General features: G+C 40.0%; 1 pseudogene; it reads right to left on the bottom strand.

The window, feature by feature from the left end:
* Positions 1-2679: 2679 nt before the first annotated feature.
* Positions 2680-3295, bottom strand: LOC118623717 (annotated as a pseudogene).
* Positions 3296-9861: the final 6566 nt, after the last annotated feature.

The following is a 9861-nucleotide window of genomic DNA, read 5'->3' on the forward strand; positions in this document are numbered from 1 at the left end:
GGCCGCCTCCTGCACGACCCGGACCAGGGCCAGGATCAAGCATGCCTTTGACCAGAACCGAACACAAGACTCTTTGGTCTGCAGGCTGACGCTCTAACTGCTGAGCCAAACTGGCCAGGGCCATTTTTTCACATTTAAACATTGCTGGATATGAGACCCATCTTATATTTGATGGTTTGTCTACTAAATATTTTAAGTAGTTTTTTTTTCTTTCTTTCTCAGTGATATAATAAATAATAGTGCATCACCACATGATAACATCTTAGATTTCTTATAATATGGGAGATAAGACCAGGAATACAACAGAAGGACCAGATTTGGGCAGGAGAACTAGAGGGGAGAATGTCATCACCTTTGAGCAATGAGGGGAATGTGCTTGTAGCCATCATACATTACTTTATTATTTAAAACAAAAACCACATTCCTGCCTTCCTGTCCTGCTGCACATGCCATGCTTGATTATTCCAGGAAGATGAAATGTTTAACTCTGGAATCTGGACACTGGGGGATGGAGGTCAGGCTGCAGAGCTTACCTGGAAAGCTGGATTTATGGAAGGACGGGGCAATCTACTCCATGTGGTTTCTGACTCATCTGTTGTTAAATTGGGCATCCTGCATTGTTAGCTGTCAATTACCAACCAAAGCTCCTCATAGGAAGGAATATCTCCGTGTTTTCAATCTTACAGTACTTCAGCAATGCAAAATATTTTAATTTATCCCCTGTTCTAAAAAATAAACAAGCACACTCCTATCAATGGAAACAACAGTTAGTAGGATCTACTGCTGGGATGCCCTAACCAGCCTATTTCTGCTCCTGTCCTTCTGTGGTATATTCACTACAAACCCACCAATGTGGTTGCTTAAAACTGAAATCTCCAGATCTTAGCTATTGTAAATAGTGCTGCTATGAACATGGGGGTACATATATTCTTTCTGATTGGTGTTTCAGGTTTCTTAGGGTATATTCCTAGAAGTGGGATCACTGGGTCAAACAGCATTCGATTTTTAACTTTTTGAGGTAATATCTGTAACAAAAACAAATTAATAAATAAAAAATTAATTAATTAATTTAAAAAAAAACAAAAAACCTGAAATCTCATGCCATTTCTCTGCTCAGAACTCTCCAGTGTTTCCATCACCCTCAGAATAAAATCCAAACTACCTCAGCCTGTAAGGTCCTGTACAATCAGGTCTGACCTCATCTTTTACTTTCTCATTTATACCCCTCTAGTCAGACCTGTCTTCAGGCTGAATCCTACAACTCCACCAATTTTTTTCCCACCTCAGGACCTATGTCCTTGTTCTCTCTGCCGAAACTGTCCCTCTTCCGGATCTTCCCAGAGTTTTCTGCCTTCATTTGGGTCCTGTCAAATGTTGCTGACCCAGGTAGGCGTTGCCTACACACCTAACCTAAGACATGCAACACCCCACACTGCCAGTGTCTTCTCCTCTAGCTTGCTTCATTTCTCTTCACTGCACCTACCACAACCTCAAAGTAGAGATTTAATTGTTCACCCCAATAACATGCAAAATACAAAGAGAAAAGACTATCTGCCCTGGCCGGTTTGGCTTAGCAGTTGAAGCGTCGGCCTGTGGACCAGAGAGTCCAGGTTCAGTTCCCGCTAGGGGCACGTACAAAAAAAAAATACTATCTTATCTTGGAATTGGACCTGGCACATAGCAACTGTAAAAGAAGTAAGTTTTCATTAACTGGATGCTATAGCTTTAATATCTGGTCTAAAGGAGCTGTACTAGATAAGAAGCTGTGCTGTTCAATGCTTTATATTAAGATTCTAAGAAGTTTACCTCAGCTGATTAAGCCAGCGATTAGGCCACAAGAACCAAAGACAAATATCTTCAGGCTGACTTTTCCAAGTTGTGGTTCACAGACCAGCAGCATCAACATCACCTGCGAATTTGTCGGAAATACAGGATCTCAGACCTGTTGAATCACAACCTGCATTTTTAACAGGACCCCTAGGTGATCTCTATGAGCATTGTAATTTGAGAAGCACTGCCTGGCTGGTGTGGCTCAGTGGTTGAGCATCGACCCATGCACCAAGAGGTTGCCGGTTTGATTCTCTTGATTCCCGGTCAGGGCACATGCCCAGGTTGTGGGCCTGATCCCCAGTGAGGGGCTTGCAGGAGGCAGCCAATCGATGTTCTCTCTCATCGATGTTTCTCTCTCTCTCTCTCTCCCTCTCACTTCCTCTCTCTCTAAAATCAATAAAGAAAAAAACGTTTTAAATTAATAAATAACATTTGAGAAGCACTGATCTATAGCATTGTTTTTCTAATTGCAGACGTATGAACTCATTTTAGCAAGTCACAATTAGCAGTTTTTTTAACGAATAGAGCAGAATGAGATAGGTTAAGAAAAAAATATCAGAGTGTAAAACAAGTAGATCACTCAAATTTTTTTTATTTCATTTTTTAACTTGGAATTCTAACTATGTACATAAATAGCAACATGAGAATGAGAAGTTCTAAGGCTGGTATGTCATCCTTAGGTGAAAAGATTTCAGATTAGTCCCTTTGCAGTATGGCATCACCCAGGGTAACAAAGAGCCTCGTCTAGTTTTTCCTGAAGAAGAAAGACAGTTTAGTATATTCAATACTGACTTCTCTTCCATTTTTCTGTAGAAATACGATTTATTGTATGGAGTTTCCTATAACTGATTAAAAAAGGGCAGAACATGGCATATTCGACTTATTTCCAGGTGAATTCTTCACATTTCCTGGCTTCTGAAAGTTCTCCTTCTACAATCTTCTGTGACTATGTATCCTCGTAAAGTCCAGTCATACAGTTTCTCCCACTGACCTGGACAAACACGATGGCTTGTTGTGGATAATAAAGAGAGGCGGCTAACCCCATGAAACCAGGTGGGTACCCCAGCTTCTTTATTTTTGAACCTCTAGCCAAAAGGAGTCCAACAATGAGAGCAAAACCAATAACACCAAGTCTTGGAAAAAACCCAAGAGGTGCATTTTGTAGATATTCATAGTTGTCTACCCCTTCTGAACCAAACTTTGCATCTAGGGCTCAGTTTGGGAGTACATTTCCTGACACCAGCTTGTGTGTGGCTCGCAATGCTGTCGGAGATGTGAGATGCTTCCTTCCAGTTGAGTCCTTGGTCCTCCATATATTTACATCGACCCTCAGGAACAGGGTGGAGTGAAAGCTCATTAACCCTCATGGAAGTTCTGTGAGTGAGTCCTCCTGCGATGCATAGACTTGGAAGTTGAGAAGACTCGGGCTGGCTAGCCCCATGGGTCTCTGAATTACCCTGAACATGTCACGGGCAGCGGCGGCTCTGGTGGGGTGGGCTCAAGTTTTATTTTAAGAAACTATACATACATGCATGTATGCATAAGATCACAGTATAAAAATAGATTTGTTACTGTGGATCGTGGTCAACGTCTTGAAGCTGCTCTTCCACGGGGTAGTCAGGAACATGAAGTGAGAATTAACCTGCTGAGGAAAGTGATACTATGTTGTGACAACTGAATCAATCAGATCTTCTAAACAGAGTTTGGAGTATTAAAGCAAAGGGTGGCTTTGACAAATCTTTTCCAGGCTGTTAAAATTTTCCTAGTTTTGTCTTTGTCACGTGTAGAGTAGTACATAAATTATTTAACTCAATTCTTCTACCACTGCAACTTGAAAAGAATCAGAGACTAAAACCTCTGAAAGTCAGCAATTGGGGACTTTGGAAATGTCGCTACTCAACATACAAGCTGTTAATGAGTAACAGATCTAGAGGCTTACAAGTGCCTTTGGGGCATTTTAAAAGGAAAGTTAAAAGTAAGATAGCAGAAGATAAGAGTAAATTTTAACTATCATGATTGATAAAGTCTCACTACAAATCCAATTATTAGCCATCCATAGACATATTTTTATAGTAATATGACATTTTGAAACCATCTATGTTCATCGTCCTTCTAGAAGCTGGTATAACGTCAGGTAACTAAAGCCTTCCTTTGTGCAGGGCCCTGCACCCATGCTAAGGCAAACCACACGGGCACGCTGATTGCCTAGTACTCGCTCAGTCAGCAATATTTAAACACCTGTTGCATGTAAGCCTGTGCACACGCTCAGAGCGGTTTTCCTAGACAGGAAAACTTGAGCATTGATAGATTAGGTAAGCGAGGGCAAATTTTTGTATGCTTGAGGAAAAACAGAAATAGTCTTTTGTAGACAAGTTTTGGCTAATTAGAGGCATATTACTAGGTAATTTGGATCTCATACTCCCTTCCTATTCTTTTCTGGTACATCCATTAAAGAATAAGCAATTTCAGAGCAACACACTGCAATACCTCTTGATAGACTGATTTCAGACAACCTCATATACAGGGTGGGGCAAAAGTAAGTTGTGAGTATGGGAAACACAGAGTTTATTCTTGTAGTATCATCTATTCATTATTGTATTATTTTCCATATGAACAACTGTAAACCTCTTGCCCCACTCAGTATATAAAAATGCCAGCATAGTGGTAGGATAGGGGGGAAAAAATGAGACAGAGTAATTAGCAACCACACTACCAACCTTGACTCCCTCATTTTTCCAAATATCCTTATGATAAGTCCCCATTACTAAAAAGAACCTATGCACAAACCTCTTCACTTTCAAAAATTTGATTTCTGGCAAGCACCCCAAATTTTTAAGATTCAAAATTTCTGAATGGAGACTTCTGCTTCTAGCTCTGACAAAGACACTTGTATTAGAGTAGCATTTCCATTAATATCAGGAATAAGGTTCTTCTTTATCACCACTATTATTTAGCCAAAATAATTAAAAAACAGAAACAAATAAAAATAAAAATTGGAAAAAATAAAGCAAAATTATCATTATTTAAAAGTGATATTGATTTTAGCCAGAAAAAATGCAAGAAAATCAAATGAAAAACCATTAGAACAATAAGAAAATTCAAAATTCATATATGAAAAAAAGGCTTTTATATAACCATTTAGAAAGAAAAAAACTTTAAAAAGTACTAGAATGTGTGAAAGATTTATATAAAGAAAACTAAAACACTACTGAGAGATTAAAAAAAAAAAAAGACAGCCCTGGCCGGTTTGGCTCAGCGGTTAGAGCGTCAGCCTGCGGTCCACAGAGACCCTGGTTCGGTTCCCGCTAAGGGCATGTACCTTGGCTGCAGTTTGTCCCCGGCCCTGGTTGGTTCGTGTGGGTGGCGGCCACTCGATGTGTCCCTTTCACATCGATGTTTCTCTCTCTTCCTATCTCTCCTTCCCGCTCTATCTGAGTAAAAAATGGAAAAATATCCTCAGGTGAGGATGAAAAAACAACAAAAACAAACAAACAAACAAAAAGACATACCTAATGACACCATAGAATTGTTCAGAAAATTTCAGCATGACAAAGATATCAATTCTCTCTAGATTAATCTATAAATTTAGTTTAATCCCAGTAAAAACACCAAGATGTTTCATTTTGGAACTAGACAGATTCTAAAGTTCAAATGAAAAACAAGCAAATAAAAAGAGCCAGAGAAAGTCTTAGAAAATAAGAAAAATGAGATGCATTTTTCTTTCAGACAGTAAAACATTTTATAAGCTAAGACATTAAAAAATATGGTACTGATGCATATGTAGGACAGTGCTTGGTACATATAATACACATTTGTAGAACAAGTCGATGAATTTGATAGAAAATCCAAATTGCTCAGGCATGCGTATTTCATTTGGCATGTGAAAAAGTGGTATTGAAAAATCATGGAACGAAAAAATGTCCTTGGGTAAGAATTTAAAAAAAAGAAAAAAAAGCCCTGGCCGGTTTGGCTCAGCGGTTAGCGCGTCGGCCTGCAGTCCAGAGAGACCCCCGTTTGGTTCCCGCTAAGGGCATGTACCTCGGTTGCAGTTTGTCCCCGGCCCTGGTTGGGTCGTGCGGGTGGCAACCACTCGATGTGTCCTTTTCACATTGATGTTTCTCTCTCTCTCTCTCTCTTTCTCTCTCCCTCCCACTCTATCTGAACAAAAAATGAAAAAATGTCCTCAGGTGAGGATAAAAGAAAAAGAAAATCATGGAGAAAAGAATAAATATTCAATAAATAGTGTTGGGATAACTGGGTAATGAGTTGGGAAAAAATGCCTCATATATTACACAGAGTAAATTCTAAATAAGTAACATATTTAAATGTTTAAGTGTTTTAAAAATATGTATCAGAAGAAAGATGAAATATTTATTTATTTATTTATTTTTTATTTATTGAAATCCTCACCTGAGGATATGTTTGTTTGTTTGAGCTGACTGTTAGAGAGAGAGGAAGGGAGAAACATCAATATGAAAGAAACACTGACCATTTGCATCCCGTATGTGCTCCAACTGCGGATGGAACCCGAAACCTTTTGTATGTGATGATGCTCTAACCAACTGAGCCAGTCAGGGCAACACAGAAAATTTTTATTTTATTATTTATTTATTTAACTTTTTTTTTTTTAATTGATATTAGAGAGAGAGGAAGGGAGAGGGAGAGAGAGATAGAAACATTGATGAGAGAGAACATTGATTGGCCCCCTCCTGCATGCCCCCCACTGGGGATCAGGCCCACAACCTAAACATGTGCCCTGACCAGGAATCGAACTGGGCGACTTCTTGGTGCACGGGTCAACGCTCAACTACTGAGCCACACCTGCCGGGCAACACAGGAATTTTTAAAAATAATTTCTGAAGCCATAAAAAACATGGTTTAATTGGACTACATAAAAATCAAATTTTTTTGCATCACAAAAGCCATTCATTATAAACACTAACAAACTGGGTAAAATATTTGTTACCCACATCCCAAAGAGGATGTAAATTGTTTCCTAAGTAAACCCTTTATTAAGAAGAATTTCTACAAATCAGAAATGAAACAAAACAACTGTCTCACCTCCCCACCCCACATTCATACAATAGAAAATTTGTCAAAAAAAAAAGAGAAAAAAAAGGGCCTTTAAACATATGAAGAGACACTCAACTTCAAGCATACAAAGTGAAATGCAAAATAGACGTGGGATAAAATTTCATGGTTTACTCATTGGATAGGCAAACATCACAAATTGTGACAACACATTTTGCTAATGATGTGGCCTCTCATTCATTTCTGAAAGACTATACATTGGTTCTCTTCAGAGAGTAATTTGGCAATTTCTGTTAAGACAAAATTTGCACAGACCCTTGAAAATCGAAATTTCACTTCTAGCAATTTAACCTACAAATACACTCGTAGGAGTGTCAATGACGTGCAAGAATTGCATCACTGGAACAGCACCATGTTAGAAACAACATAAATGTCTGTTCATAGGAGGCTGATTAAATAATTATGGCGTATTCATCGGATAGAATGCCACTGGACCAGTAAGGAATGAGGCCTCAATCTCTCTGTCTCCCCCCCACCCCAGCTCTCTCCTTCGGACCCCTGCAAGTCACTCTCCAACTTCACCCTCCTAGCATTCCACTTTGCTTTTCTTTCTAGAACTTGTGACCATCTGGCACAATATATATATTTTATTGCTTACTTGGTTTTTGTCTGTCTTTTCTGGCCCCTTTGACTAAGATATAAATTCTACGAAGTAGAGATTTTGCCTACTTTGTCCACTGCTGTATCTTTGCCACCTAAGAGTGGCTGGCACGTGGTGGACACCAAAGAAGTACTTGTCAAATGAGTGAATGAAACAATGAGTAAATATGAAAAGATCTCCAAAACCATTTTTAAGTGAAGAAAGCAAGATGCGACAGTATCCTATTTGTGTGTAAAAAATTATATAGTTACATACATATACACACACACGGACATATGCATTCGCATACAGAACGCACACATGCACGCCCCTGAGCATGAACCTTGCCTGTCCAGAGACTTTCTGGAAGGAAATGCAGTAAGCTGGTACGAGTGGTCCCTGAGAGGAGGAGAGCAGAATTGTTCAGCTGGCCACCAGAGATGGGAGGGAGACCTGATTTTATATACTCTGCCCGTATAGCTTTTAAATATTGTTCCATAAACATGCATTATGTACTCAAGAACTAATTTTTCCTTAATCACTGATTTAAAAAGGACTCAAGAAAAGCAGACAGAGAAGTAATATCCAGAGGATCAAGAGGAAGCATGGGAATGGAGAGTTCCACCGGGAAGAGGGAAGGGCTTCAGGAAGATGGGAAAGGTCACCTTCAGATTTGGCCTGAAGAGCGCCATAGCCTCACCTCTGTGTCCCCGCCAACACACCTGTCTCCACTCCCAGCACCAGGGCCTCCACCTTCTGCATTCCTTTCCAATTCTGCATAAGTTGTTCCATCTCCTGGAATGCACTTTTCTCTCTTGACTACTTAACATTTTTCTTATTCATTCGTGGTGAATAGTGCTCCCACAGCAACTTGTTCTCCTGTCTATTAGAATACCATCATTTTATTTACATCTCTTTCTACAGACCTTCTTTCAGGGTATCTATATTTGCTTACATACATGTTGTGTTTACACACCTGCAAGCTTCTTGATGTCAAGAGATGTCATTTATCTTTGTACTCCCCTGCTCAAACAGTAACTTGCAGGGATGAAGCCTGGCACACAGTAAGTAGGCGCACGCCCAAATGTTCAATGGGTGAATACTGTAATTCCTTTCTTCTTGTAGTTTATATGTGACATTAAAATTAGGAGCTATTTCTATTTGAAGATCAAGGGACTGGACCTCTATTGAGTAGCCTTAGAAAATGCTAGTCATTAGTACACTGAAGTTATAGTAGAATGCCCACTAATAAAATTGCCCTGGAGAATTAGACTTTTAAAAAGTTCAATGAATGAATTTGGCAGAGAGATGAAAATTCACCAGAAAGTGGTCTGACCAATAAAACGTGACCCTATCCAGATTAAAATAATTAGCATATACAAAGAAAGAATGTGTCCAGCAGTAACAGAGTTCGCAGCCTTGTCAGCAAACAGGAGTTGGAATGTAAAGGTCTCTGGGGAGAGCCATTAGTTTTGGCCAGTTTGGCACGAGGGTCCTCATTTGTGGAGATGAATGTCTCAGTCTCTTGTAGCAGAGGCCAGTAGTCACTGGATTCCTCTAATTAACCCCTCTTGTTCATTTTCCATATTTACCAAGTAAATTTCCAGTTATGCCTTCTCTTCTATGTAGGTCTGCCTTTTTTTTTTTATATCCTCACCCGAGGACATTTTTCCATTTTTTGTTCAAATAGAGTGGGAGAGAGAGAGAGAGAGGAAGAGAGAGAGAGAGAGAGAGAGAGAGAGAGAGAGAGAAACATCGATGTGAAAGGGACACATTGAGTGGCTGCCACCCGCATGACCAACCAGGGCCAGGGACTAACTGCAACCAAGCTACATGCCCTTAGTGGGAACCGAACCGGGATCTCTCTGGACCGCAGGCCGACGCTCCAACCGCTGAGCCAAACTGGCCAGGGCAGGTCTGCCTTTTTGGAGAATACATGTAGTTTATGACTTCGACATTCCTGTACTTCTGATCTTCATATTTTTCTGTATAAATCAATGAGTTTTTTGGCCCGTAGACATCAGGCAAGTGGGCTACGTTAACGTGATTGTGTCCTTCAGACATTAATATGCTCTTCAATTGCTGATAAAATAAGAGTTCTGAATCTGCAAAGCTGAGCATCAAAGGCTGGCTATGGTACAGATGCCAAGAAACACTTCCCCATCCTGGACTACCTGCATCTCCCAAGTTAAAGCTCTGGGAGACAGTTTACTTCCTGCACAACCTTAGGACACCCATCCTGCCTGTGTGCCATATGACAAATATTTATACATTGCACACCTGCTGTATGCTAGACAGATGCAAAGACAGAGAGTGACGGGGCTCCTCAGGAAGCCCAAGTTATGTGGCTGGACTTGTCT

Source organism: Molossus molossus, unplaced genomic scaffold (genome assembly GCF_014108415.1).
Source record: "Molossus molossus isolate mMolMol1 unplaced genomic scaffold, mMolMol1.p scaffold_m16_p_10, whole genome shotgun sequence".
NCBI classification, from domain to species: domain Eukaryota; kingdom Metazoa; phylum Chordata; class Mammalia; order Chiroptera; family Molossidae; genus Molossus; species Molossus molossus.